The following is a 13,648-nucleotide window of genomic DNA, read 5'->3' on the forward strand; positions in this document are numbered from 1 at the left end:
ATGGAATTTTTCATGAAAGAGTTTTGCTTGTTCCTCTATAGAAAAAACAAAAATTGATTTGGTGGCCATATCTACCAAGTCATTAGCATTGGCCAAAGGTCCTGGTAAATTAGAATGAGCTCTAATATGTCCTACATAGAATGGATAGTTTACGCTGTAGGATAAGGTTTTGTAACTGTGATAAAAAAAAAAGCTACAGTGGACGTGGAAGAAATAAGGGGTACTGTTTCAAGAACATGTAAAGCGTTGACAACATATAAGCTATCAGATAGGAGGTTGAATGGCTGATTATCTGCTAATTTAAAGGCTAATATTACCGCTGCGAGTTCAGTAACTTGTGCGGAGTTGGGTGGAACTATTATGGTATGAAGTTGTTTACTGATAAGTACTGCGCCCACTCCATTTTTGGAGCCATCAGTAAAAATGGTTACACAGTTTTTAAGAGGCTGGGCACTAGATACTTTTGGGAAAATTATGGGAGTATTTTTACAGAATTGAATCCAGGGATGTTGGGGATAATGGTTATCGAACTGAGCTGAGGTGGAACAATATAATACTGACCAATCATCATTATTAATTAGCCATTTAATTTGCTGAGTGGATTAAGGAGTTATAATAATAGATGGATGGATTCCAAAAACAGTAATGCAAGATTCTATTCCCTTGAATATTACCTGAGCAATAGCTTAGGGATATGATTGTAATGTTTTAGCTGGAGAGCTAGGAAGATTTATACTTTGTAGAGGTCCTCCTTGCCAAACTATGCCAAAAGGGGCATGTTTCTCTGAGATTATGATTAAATTTAATGGTTGAGTAGGATCACAATGATCAACGTAACACTGCTGAAGTCTATTCTCTACTAGCTGTAAGGATATCCGTGCTTCGGGAGTAAGTTTCCTAGAAGAATTCAAGTCAGGATCACCTTTTAATATATCGAATAAAGGTTTTAATTCCCCCGTGGATAATTTTAAATAGGATCTAATCCAGTTAATATCACCTAAGAGTTTCTGAAAATCATTCAAGGTATTCAATTGATCTGTCCTAGTGGTCAACCTTAATGGTCTGACTGTAGTAGCAGTGAGTTTTGTACCCAGATATTCTTGGATCTCTTCCAATTGTAATTTTTCAGGGGCTATCACTAATCCTCTTTTTTCTAATGCTTGAGTTATAAATTGTAATACTTCTAACAATACTTCTTTTTCTGGATGGCAAGTAAGTATGTCATCCATATAATGATAAATCAATAATCTCTTAAACTTTTGTCTAGTAGTTGTTAACGCTTTATCTATGTATATTTGACATATAGTAGGACTGTTGGCCATACCTTGAGGCAACACGGTCCATTCAAATCTCTGATCAGGTTGAGTGTGATTAAGAGAGGGCAAAGTAAAGGCAAATCTCCAACAATCATCTTTGTATAGGGGTATAGAGAAAAAACAATCTTTTAAATCCAAAATAATAGTAGGCCAATTTTTTGGTAGTGCAGTGACAAGAGGGAGTCCACATTGGATAGGTCCCATAGGGTACATTTGTTCATTTATGGCTCTTAAATCATGTAATAACCTCCATTTTCCTGATTTTTTCTTTATTAAGAATATTGGAGTATTCCAAGGAGAAGTAGAATGTTGTAAATGACCTGCTTGTACCTGCTCTTGTACCAACTTATGAGCTGCCTCTAGTTTCTCTATTGTTAGGGGCCACTGCGGAATCCAACGAGGCTTATCATCTTTCCATACTATAGGGATTGATGGTTTATCAGTGGCCCCTAGGAAAAACCCAGCCCATGAGAATCGTTCTTTGGTGGGAGTAAGGGCAGTGGTTGGGCAAATCCTTGACTATGTCCTCTTAATCCTTTTTTATCATTATAGTTCATGTTTTGTAGCATATTTTTTACAGGAGTCCCTTGGTAGATCTGATCAGTGGTGAGTTTCATATTCATTTGCTGCAGGACATCTCGTCCCCATAAACTAATAGGAACATTACAAACATATGGCTGGAATATTCCTGTATGTCCCTCTGTATCCTTCCATGATAGTGAGGAAGCACTTTGATTGGGGCTTTTCCGCTACTCCTAAGCCGCTCAAGCTCTGAGCTGCTGTGATCAATGGCCAGTGTTTTGGCCAGACCACTGCACTAATAATACTTTTGTCTGCTCCTGTATCTAATAGACCTGTAAATTCCATATTTCCCACTTTTAATTTTAGGAGGGGCCTCTGTCCCATATCCATAGTAAGATTTATTAAAGTAGTTCCTGTTGATCCAAAACCTCCTTGTCCTCTATTTGTATTTTTACAGGGCCATAAATAATGTTGACTGGGTAGCACAAGCATTTGTGCAATACGATCCCCTGGAGAGATGACCGTAATTCCTTTTGGTGAAGAGACTGAAGCTTTTATTTGAACAGTAAAATCAGGATCAATAACTCCTGGGTGTACTATAAGTCCTTTTAATGTTGAAGAACTTCTGCCTAACAATAGTCCTACACTGTTTTGTGGGATTTTTTTCATGCCAGTCAGTATCAATCATCTGTACCCCCATATCTGGGGTTAATATGAGTCTGGAGGTGGCGCAGATGTTCAATCCTGCACTCTCTGAGGTGGCTCTACGCTCCCTTTCTCTGTGGGAGGATACCACTGTCGGGGAACTTGTTGAATGGCCCCGTATATTTGTTGCGGGCCCCGGGGAGGGCCCTGTCTCCAATTTTTTAGAGTTTAGGATTTAGACCTAGAAAATTACCCTCCCTATCTCTAATAGACTGACAGGCACTGCTCCAATGATTTCCCTTTTTGCTTCTTGGACATAGCCCAGGTCCGGTTCCCAAACTATTCCCTGTATGGATGTTCCTACCTTGGGCAAGGAATAGCCTTTTGTTTGGACAAGTGGCTTTTAGATGTCCCATCTGTCCACACACAAAACATGATCCTAGAGACTATTAGTTCTTTGAGGGGATCTCCCCTGGGCTTGTGCAAGTGCGGCAGACAACAAAGTGGTTTGTCTATCTATGGCTGCTACAAAGGCACTGCTTTGTGCCGAAGTATCATTTACATCTCTACACACTATTAAATAGGTGGATAAATCTTTATTTTTCCATGGTCTTATAGCCTCCTTACACCATTTGTTAGCTTGTTCGTAAGCCAATTGTTTTACTAAGGGCATGGCTTGATCCGCATCTCCGAAGATGCGTGATGCTGTTTGAATCAGCCTGTCCACAAAGTCTGCATAGGGCTCACTACTCCCTTGAGTTACTTTTGACAACTGGCCTTGTAAGTCTCCTGCTCCTTGTAATGTTTTCCAGGCCTTGGTTGCAGCTATAGCAATTTGTGCATAGACTGCTGGATGATAATTAAGCTGCGCTTGAAGAGTCTCATAAGGTCCCACGCCCATAAGCATGTCCCTATCAACTTGGGGATTTCCCTGCTGCCGCATTTCGGCGGGCGGTATCCGCAGAAATTTCTTGCCATGATGTCTTCCACATAAGGTATTGTCACCCAGACAGAGCGGCTCTAGCAAGATTAGTCCAGTCCTGGGGCACTAAGTTTAATGACGTCAAGGTGTCTACTAAGGCTATAGTAAAGGCTGATTGAGGACCATATGTACTAACTGCTTCTTTTAATTGTTTTACTATTTTAAAGTCTAAGGGTTGGTGGAATCTTTGATTTTGAGCATCCTCAAAAACAGGATATGCTACAGATCCAAGATGACTCCATTCTAAGCGTGATCCGAAACCAGACGCTTCATGAGAAGGAGGTTCCCTATTTAGGGGAGGTGCACTAGGCAACACAGGCACTAGAGGGGGCTCTTTATCTAGTCTTAATTTTTGTACTCTTTTTTCTAATTCTTCTCCTGATAGTTCCCCTTCTGATAATTCCTCATCTGAGTTAGTTCCTCTTTCTGAATTTTGAGAACGATATGAGCGTTCCTCTTTTATTTCTTCCAAGACCTGTCTTCCTTCAGCTAGAGGCTCGACGAGTGAAGGTTTTTTGTTTTTGCCTCATAGACAGGATTTAATGAGAGACCAAATAGCCATAGTGCCTACTGGTAAAGGGCTTTGCCTATCCTCTACATGAAGGTCCTCCCCCAGCTGTTCCCACTGTAGGGTGTTTAAAAGGCCCTCATCCAAAAACCAAGGGGAAACCTTTTCTACAGTATCGAGAAATGCTCTAGCTGTTTTTGCCTTTAACGGTGTCCCATAGTTTTTTAATAGCTCCCTGAGGGGCTGTTGCATCCTGAATTAGACGTTTCAGACCCCATTGTTACTAATTTGAATAGCTTCAGTTATGGCAGTTACGATAACAAACAGTGGCCAAGCTGCCAGGAGCAACGAGATTACTAAAAGGAAAACTATCTGTCAAATATGTATTAGAGTTTGTAGCCGCTTTTCACGTGCTAGCTGTACCTTAATTGGACCGCATTCCACGTGTCCCTACTTTTACCTTAATTGGACCGCATTCCGCGTGTCCTTATTTTCCTTTAACCGGACCGCATTCCACGTGTGCCGATAGTCGCTATACCGCGAACGTCGAGGCTGCCTCTCCTTTACCTGTTTACTTTTGACCTTTTTATAACCGGTTTAACTTATTAAAAAAAATTTTTTAGATATCTTACCTTGTTTTCTTTTTAAAATTTTCATCTTCCCGAGTCTCGGCACCAGTTATCGCGTTCCCTCTGCCCGCAGAGAGAGACACGACAAACGTCTGAAGTTTTGGAAGTTTATTGTGCACAGTCTTCCTTTCTTTCCCTCTTTTCTATCCCCTTCTCTCTTTGCTTTCTCTCACTCTCTTTCCCTCTGCTTAACTCTCGCCTGCTCCGGTCGCTCTGCTTCTCCTGCTCGGCTCACGCCTGCTTCGGCCGCTCCGCTTCTCCCGCTCGGCTCACGCCTGCTTCGGCCACTCCACTTCTCCCACTCGGCTCTCGCCCTCGCTCGCACTCTTCTTCCTCGCTTCTACTCTCCCCTCCCAGGAAGTTACCAAGCTTATATACACTTCAACCAATCAAGGGAGAGTACACGAGGTAAACGGTGAACAGCTGTAGGTATAGAATAGGCACACGAGAAAGGCATGCACTAATCACACTGTTAACTAGCTAATACTGTATAGCCAACCACTTTTGGCTCAGCGCCAGGCACCATCTTGACCGTGCCCAGGCTGGGAGTCCCTGGGTACCCCGACAATCAAGTCTCCAGTTCTTCCTGTCACAATGATACCAGCTCTACGTCCACAACCCAGCAGGAAGTAATTACAAAAGAGTAACCTTCATCCATATACCCAAAAATTTTTTTATAAAAAAGGAAATGGGGGAATGTTAGGTATAAAGCAACGTTTCTCTCCCGCTACAGGAACCCAGCCTCCCAATCCACCTGTCAATCTGCCATTAAGCTCGCCTCTCCCATTACAGGAATTTCCGGCTTACATCCCCATAACCATCCTGCCTCCCACATTATGTTCCAATATGTCACTGGTCCATCAGTCTGTCTGTAATAATTCTCCTCTGCGATTGGTTCCTCCCAGCCAGTGAAATTCCAATATCTGACAAGGAATCCTGCACCATCTTTCTTCTTTCCCTTTCCCCCGAGCGGGCACGTATTGTCCACAGAAAATAAAGTTCCTCGTGTGGGACCTGTATCTGCAGAGCGTTTTTTCTGGGAGTTATCGACGAACCAAAACTGCCCCCTAACATCTAACTAACAACTTTTCCATTCGCCATCCTGTAATTTGGGGCTCCTTGAATATATTAGGGAACTAGGGAAGCTGGCAGCATTGAGGGAAGGAGCACTCTCTCTAGGTACTTAGTGAGTCCTGCTGCAGAGGTTTAAAGACCCTTCAGGGGTATTTTCTGTTTATTGTGGTGTGTCAGAGTGGTGGGCCTGTGGGGAGCCTGGGAAGGGCCCAGCACATATTGATTCCCCCAGAATCTGTTTTTTCCTCCACTTGGGATGCACATTGTGTCTTGCAGCTTGTGGTCTTTGGGGGGAGGTTTCCTAGGAACATTTTATCTTCCAGTGTACCTGCTGCCCAGAGTTGAGCTAGGGCTTGATATATTATGTTAATTGTGTAAAGCAAAAAGAAAATTTGGAGGTAGGAACCTCAGACAACCATGCCATTCTGTAAATTTCAGAAAATGTTGCCAATCAGTAATAGGAAATTTTTAAATTTTGGAGAATTTCTTGATGAAAGTTTTTGTGCTTGGACCATCAGTGCAAATTACCTAATTTGTATTGTGGCCAAATTTGAGTGCTGAGCCTTATGAGGTGTTTTAATTTTGATGTTAGTTTGGGAGAAAAGGGTCTTGAAATAGGTAGAGAGACAGCCCAAGGGGGTGTCTTTGGGAATTGACTGGGTAGTTTCCATATTTTATAAAGGCTCAACAGAGGTGCAAGTTGAGGGCAAAGAGTCCTCTGCACTCTTTATGCCACTGGTGTGCCAGTCCCAGACTGAACATTTTTTTTTTTTGCTGGGAATTTGGGAAATGTCTTTACACCAATCTCAGTGCTGGGGGACACTTGGGGTCTCAGGGCAGGGTCCCTATCAGTTAGGTACTGGATGAGGTCTTAGTTCTCTGGAGAATTTAAAATCTGGTGTTGGATGCAAGTACAAATGGCAATGTGGTCTCTAATCTGTGAGGTTTGCTGGGTGTGCAAGGGAAGGGAAGATTGGGAATGGGAGGAAGGGTAGGTGGTGTGGTCAGAAAGAGGCTGCATTCAGCACCATTAAAGGATTGATTCAAATCCTTGCTCCATCCACATTGCATAGGGATGTGAAAATATAGCAAAGGGTTTGGGGTCAGTTCTGGGTTGCATAGTGGCAGCCTTTCAACCAATGTGGACACAAAAGGTGTGAAGGGTCTCTTTCTGTAAGATGGGGAGGGAGGCAAGGTGAGCCCTCAGTCTGGGGATTCAGCTGTAGCTGTATGAGTCATGACTGGGTGTTCCTTTGACCTCAGAAATCCTTAGGGGTGCTGGTCATTTCAAAGGTCACTCCCCAGGTGTAAGGTCAGGACTTGAGTGGCTATGTGGGAGAGAAAAAAAGAAAAACACTGAGGCAGTGGGCAGCACACCAAAGAGTGACCAATCAAACACGGACAGATAAACCTCACATCCACCTATCATTCAGAAGGACCACCTGTCTATTCGGGTTCATAAAGACCCTGGGCAGGGGGGAGGGCTATAAGCAATTTTCTCCAGCTCTCCACCCTGACCTGTACCCTGGAGGGCTGGGAATTTTGTACAAGAGCCAAATTTCAATAAAGCTTGCTTAGGTTGCTTTCTGTCCACACCAGTTATGCGCAGCTGGAGCCATTTAACTTAACTGCAGGAGAAGGGGAGGGGTGCTGGAGGGGAGGGTTAATTTCACCTCACTCAATTCTGGGTCAGAAAACCAACTGTTAGCACAAAAAGACTGGGCCAGATGGAAACTTCATGGATCATCTCAACTGTTTTTCCAAGAGCAGTTTCATACCTCTGCCGGATCCACTTTTGTGGTGGAAAATGAGCCACTGAATAAAGGAGGGGACTGGGCTTATATAGTTTATACTGAGAGGTGACTTAATTAATGAGCATGTCAGCTTGAGCACTCAAGAATTTGGGGTCTGTTTTACTGGGTGGAATGGGAGAGGGTGCTGGAGTCAGCTGTCAGTTTGGGCACTCAGGAAACAGGTTTATGAGACTGAAAATTTGTTTTTACTTGGCAATTGTTTTACTTGAAGAAGAATGGAGAATCTGGGGTCAGTCTTCAGTGTTTATCTCTTTTCCTCAGAGTTCCAATGTACTGTCACTCGGAAAGGATTTATTTGGGGGAGGATCAATGCTTTGGCTTCCTTTCTAGGGATTGTTCTGTCATTGGGAATGAATGCACTGGGAAAACTATCAATATATGACTTTCTATTTCATTCCTTTTTCTCAGGTCTTACTGTTCTGATTTTTTTCATTTTACATATCCAACAGATTTATTCCAATTTTTCCCTTTATTAGTTTTTCTAGTACCTCAGATTCTGAATTCAGATCTTCCTGACTTAGCCTCTCCTGTAGTAGGGATTACAGGTGTGTTCCACCATGCCCAGAATGCTATTTCTTTTGGGGATTTCCTTTTAATTGTCTTCAGTGGGTTAACACTGAAAGTTAGGATTCTATTCTCGTTCCAGTAGTGCCAGTTGCAACCCATCCTTACTAATAAGAAAACAATGTACCTTCCTGACCAGAGTGGTTTTATTAGGGACTGATTTCTGCATCAAATATATAGACGATCTGAACTAGGTAATTGAGAAATCTATGTTAACAAAAGAGTAAAAAGTAAAAAAAAAATACTTCATTATAACTACTTTGTGCATTGTAGGTGATTTTCTTTCTGCTTTAAAATAAAAACTTTTTTTTTCCAAATGCTTTAAGTGTTCAAAGACACTTAATAAAAATTTTAAAACAATGATTACAAACCTCAGACTGTAGGACTGGGGATATAACTCAGTTGGTAGACTGCTTACTTCTCACGTAAAAGGCCCTGAGTTTAGTACTGAGCACCCCCAAATGAAGAAAACAAAAACCCTGTTTTCCATATCATTACTCTGCTTCAGAACAAGGCCTATGAGACCAGCCTCTTAACCAAATACAGATTTAACTCTTTCAGGTTTCTGACCTTTTTTTCTTTCAATTTTTAAAATTGCAGATGGACACAATAACTTTATTTTTTATTTATTTATATGTGAAGCTGAGGATTGATCCCAGAGTCACATACATGTGAGGCAGGTGCTCCCCCACTGAGCGAACAATTCCAGTCCTCTAACCTTATTTTAACAATCATATTTTATAAATGTTAACACTCAATTTCCTTCTCAAATTACACAAAATATTAAAGTCATTACTACAGAAAGATTTGCTTTTCAAAAAGGTAAGACAAAAACACTCATTTTGGGGCAATGCTGGAGAGTGAACCCACGTGTTCATACATGATAGGCAAGTGCACCACAATTAATATAAATAATATTCATAAGTAATAAATTTAATAATTTAGCATAAATAATCTTATTCAGTATGCTTTTTACCTATCACAGTCAAACACACTATTTTGTTGTCATGTAAACAGAGCTCTCTGAGTAAATCATGAGGAACACCATCAATAACTGAAAATTCCTCTGAGTCCTAGTCTCTCTGGAAGACCCCTGGGGAAGATGCCAATGGTAGGGAGGAGAAAGACTTTCTCCCAAATGCAAGGGTCAGGTCACATTCATTTGTCTGAAATAAAAATGTTGCTCTCTTTGTTTCTTTTTTGAAAAATTGAATTCATATATAAAAACAAAACAAAGTGCACTGTCTAGATGTTAGATTTTTTTTATTTTTAATGATGTGGTAGAAGAATAGACCCTCATTAACTGATATATTTTGGATTTTCTTACATACATAATTAGGTAAAAATCAAAATTCAGAAAATATACACAAAACCCTTGTTCATATATTCAACTTTACATTTAGAAAAGAGAGAAGATTTATGTAACTTTATATTTAAAAACTAAAGGGCAGTATGTGCAAATATATATAAGAGATAAAATATAGCTAAAAAGCTAGGGCTGGAGGTATAGCTCAGTTGGTAGAATGCTTGCCTTGTAAACACAAGCATCACAAATCCCCAGCACCACACACACAAAAAAAAACCTACAGGGCTGGGGTTGTGGCTCAGTGGTAGAGAGCTTGCCTGGCATGTGCAGGACAAGCCTCAGTACCATACAAAAATACATAAAGAAAATAAAAGTATTGTGTCCATCTACAACTAAAAAAATAACAACAACAACAAAAATACTACATAAATGTACAATACTCTCCTGAGTATAGATGCATGATACTGGTCTGAGTTATAAAAGTAACAACAAAAAATAATTATAGAGACAAGACTTGGGGAAAAATTTTATTCTACTGAAAAGTAGTCTTGCAGATTTATTTATTGATAAACTTATTTGAAATATAAATCAAGCTGTAATATATTTATTATGCAAACTGCTGAAAAATTTGCATAATAAATTGAAATGTTCTTAAAGTATTCTGTGAAATAAAAGCCAAACTTATTCCTAATGCAATAAACTCTCAAAAAATAGCTAGATCAAATTGTATTAATTAAATTAAATCAAAATCTTAAATACATTATTGGTAACTAAGCAATAGGATTCAGTTAATCCTTAGAAACAAAAATCTGTGTAGACAAAACTATTTCTGCAATACACTATATGAATAGCTTAAAAAGAATCAACCAGCGGGCTGGGGAGATAGCTCAGTTGGTAGACTGCTCACCTTGCTAAGCACAAGGCTCCGGACTCAATCCCCAACACCGCAAAAAAAAAAAAAAAAAAAAAAAAAGGAAGAAAAGAATCGATCATTCTTTTAGATATGTTACTGTAATTGTGATCCACTTTGTGCTTCAAATGTAGCCCTTGCTCTTCTGTAACTAAGAATTGTATAATAACCATTGTTGTTATACAATGGACATGTTTTTTCTTCTCCTTCTCCCAAATTAGCAAGTAAATTCAAATGCCTCCCCCAAAATCAGGGCACACCTGGAGTGAAGCAGGTGAATCAGTCCCTTAGAAACTCAGAAAACCAGGTGCAGTGGCCTACACCTGTAATTCTAGTGGCACAGAAGCCTGAGGCCAGAGGATCACAAGTTCAAAGCCAGACTCAGCAATTTAGTGAGGCCCCAAGTAATCAACTCAGTGAGACCCTGTCTCTAAATAAAATACAAAAAAGGATGGAAATGTATCTCAGTGGATAAGTCTTCCTCGGTTCAATTCTCCCACAAAACCTCTCAGAGTTTCCCCCTAATGGCAGAATCATAACCTCTGGGATAGGAGTCCCTTGTCCTTATGCTTTGCTAGCAAAGCAATAAAGTTTCTTTTTTCTTTTACTCAAAACTATGTCAAAACCATGTCTTTGTTATTGGATGGGCAATGAGGACAATGGTTAAGCTTTTGGTAACATTTCCATAAACAGAAAGTGTACAAACAGATATACCTAATAATAAAAAAGAAAGAAAGAAATGCAAGGAAACCTCAATTTGCTTCAAAATAAAATTACTTTAATAATTGTAATTAATAAGCTTTATCTTATTTAAAATTGCTTTGTACTGCTAAATCAATACAATAATGTGTGAAACCAAACAGAGAACTTAGTAATTGAAGTCTATATAAAAAAAAGGTGATCATTTTTAACATGCCTGATTAAAGGAATGCCAATTAAGTGTAGCAGAAATGTTTAATAAGGTAGATACAATATAAAAATACAAAGTTTTTTTTTTTTTAAATCTGATCACCAGATGCAAGTGTCTGGGTTTTTATGTTAGCAGTAAGAAGAACCGGGATAAAAAACTTCACAAGATCCATGGATGAGGGTATAGATTAATCCTTAAGCTATCAAAGGAAGAATGCACCAATTTTCATCCATCACAAAGGACCACACAGAGGAGAAGAAAATAAATATTATTAATATTTCTAGCCAGGATTAGAAGGCTATAGGTAAAGATATTTATAGTTTTTCCCTGGAGTCTTTCCTTAAAACTAAATGTCTTTCTTTTATTTTCTTTTTAATTTTCTTTGTATTGATATGAGAAAATAGTTTTGAATTTCTAAAGAGATAATATCCATAAAATGAATATAAAGCTTAACTATTCTAAGGTCAGATGCAGGTGAACAGAAAGGAGTCAGACCAAAAGCTGCTGAACAAGGCTTTATTGGGGTTTGGCCCTCGGTCAAGATTCACCAGTCCTCCAGGGTGAAAAGCTAGGGTGGATGACTGGGGAATCTGCACAGGGGAGGGAGTGGCTGGCCGGGTCCTTTATAGTTTGGAATTGGTGGGGGAAGGTTTGAGGGCTTAGTGTCTCCCTGGGGTTGACTGGGGACTCCATTGATTGACAGGCGGTGGCAAGAGGTCACTAGGGTGGGCTGCCTGATGCAACATCCCCAAACAGCTGCTAAGAGTTCCCTAACAACTATTTTTTTAAAAATTTAATGCTATCAAAGTATAGTTGCATGAAGTGTAACAATAGAGAAAAAAACAAGTTGTGCCATTAGGAATTAAAATTTTCTCAAAAGTGAAGTTAATAAAAACAATGTGGAATGGCATACAAGAGAACGTGTTTAAACCAAAATAACTAAAATGTTTCTAAATTCCTCTCACAAATTCATGTGAGAAAGGGTACATGAACAAGAGGAAAAAGGGATTATTCAAGAGTGATGTTGAGATTTAATCACATTCTTCCATATGAAATGACCATATGTCCTGCTTTAAGGCAGTCTCAGTTTATGCCTATTTTCCCAGGGTATTGCTTATAGAATTATTTTGTTGAAGTTGTCTCATTGAAATCATAAATTATGGTCATAAAATCCATGAGGCATAAAGTATACATATTATAAAAATTATAATATAAATTATAAAAATATAATATATATATGTGTATATATGTGTGTGTGTGTGTATATGTATGATTTGACAAGATCACATGGCAACATGCTGTTACAGAACCTGGGAGATTATAGCAAATATTGCCATAGTGCTTTGTCTCAGGATGTACTCAGCAGAAATGATAGATTCAGGCACAGAGATTACTTTACCCCCAGGGGGATTCAAGTCAGAGATATGGAGGGGAGGGCAACTCACTTTCCCATAGAGTCTGATGGCTCACATAACCAGCTAAAGAGGGCATAAATGATTACACTTGGAGTCTGATCCAGGTCATAAATGTGTACAGTGGTGTGTGCTAGCCTGTAATTAGTTGACTCTTCTGCCATATGAGAAATCCTGGGAGGCCCCTGAGATCCAGATGCCCAGAAGAGGTCAACATTTGCCAGGCTATACGGGCATGTTAGTCTAATTTCTCCAGAGAAGTTAACACCCCAAAAGTCTCAAAGATATGATCTGAGCCTAACCTCAGTATTGGAATGACCCATATAGAAGTCTGTATCAGCTCTGCCCTGTCAGTGCAGCAATCTGGTCTGTTCAGACAAAATGCCATTGATAATGTTGAAACTCCACATATGGTGTATGATATTCTTTGTGGACTGGGATTCCATCTATATATTCCCGTTCCCTTCAGGACCTATAACTCCTATCTCTGCAGGGATGTCTTCTCTTGAAATGCCATATTGTTTTGTCCCCTCCTCTAAGCTGTCACCATAACCCTGTTGCTCTCCTCCAGACACTGCAGTGGTTTAAGGACCTATCTCACCCTGCTGAAAACCCATCCAAGGGCCAATGTCTGAGTTACAAGTGCCTGGCCTGTAGATGGCCTTCAGTAATTACTGAACACATGAATGATCATCACTCTTCTTTGGCAGTAAGAAGTGCAAATTATTGGTCACAGACAAGTAAGTGAAATGGCATGGGGTGCCTGGAAGATTGCAGAGTAGAGGAAGGTGCACTATCATCAGTTGCTTGGCTCAAGATTTGGAAAGTGGGAAGAGTCCTCCTCAGCAAGGAGGGGACTGAGGGCATTCACTTTCTTCTTGTCAAAAATTTACACATAATATATGAAGTATTATGTTAAGAAACACAAAAAATTTACACATAATATATGAAGAAAGTCAAAAATTTACACATAATATATGAAGTATTATGTTAAGAAACACAAAAATTGTCTGGTGGTGGTGCCAACAACACATTGCTGAGGAGAGGAAAGTGTTA

This window comes from Sciurus carolinensis (assembly GCF_902686445.1).
Source record: "Sciurus carolinensis chromosome 14 unlocalized genomic scaffold, mSciCar1.2 scaffold_115_arrow_ctg1, whole genome shotgun sequence".
Taxonomy (NCBI): Eukaryota; Metazoa; Chordata; class Mammalia; order Rodentia; family Sciuridae; genus Sciurus; species Sciurus carolinensis.